The 294-nt window shown below is 63.3% G+C and overlaps 1 protein-coding gene across 1 annotated transcript in view; it reads right to left on the reverse strand.

Moving 5' to 3' along the window:
- Positions 1 to 294, reverse strand: part of LOC104082803 (glutathione S-transferase Mu 3-like) — a gene marked incomplete at both ends in the record, with an annotated part of 1,275 nt that overhangs the window by 376 nt on the left and 605 nt on the right. The gene's annotated exons all lie outside the window — the stretch shown is intronic.

Consider the following 294-nt stretch of genomic DNA (forward strand, 5'->3'; position numbering starts at 1 on the left):
CCGCCTGCGGGACGGGGAGACATCAGCGACAGGGGGGGACGACCCCCCAACCTAACCTAACCCCAACCCAAGCCCAACTCCAAGCCCAAGTCTATTCCAAACCCAAGCCCAAACAACTCCAAGCTCAACCCCAACCCCAACCCAAAGCCCAGCCCAACCCCAAGCCCAAGCTCAGCCCAACCCCGAGCCCAAGCCCAGCCCAACACCAAGCCCAACTCGAAGCCCAACCCAACCCCAACTCCAAGCCCAACCCCAAGCCCAAGCCCAACTCCAAGCCCAAGCCACCCCCAAGCC

The sequence above is a fragment of the Fulmarus glacialis genome, unplaced genomic scaffold, assembly GCF_000690835.1.
Source record: "Fulmarus glacialis isolate BGI_N327 unplaced genomic scaffold, ASM69083v1 scaffold23529, whole genome shotgun sequence".
Lineage (NCBI taxonomy): Eukaryota > Metazoa > Chordata > Aves > Procellariiformes > Procellariidae > Fulmarus > Fulmarus glacialis.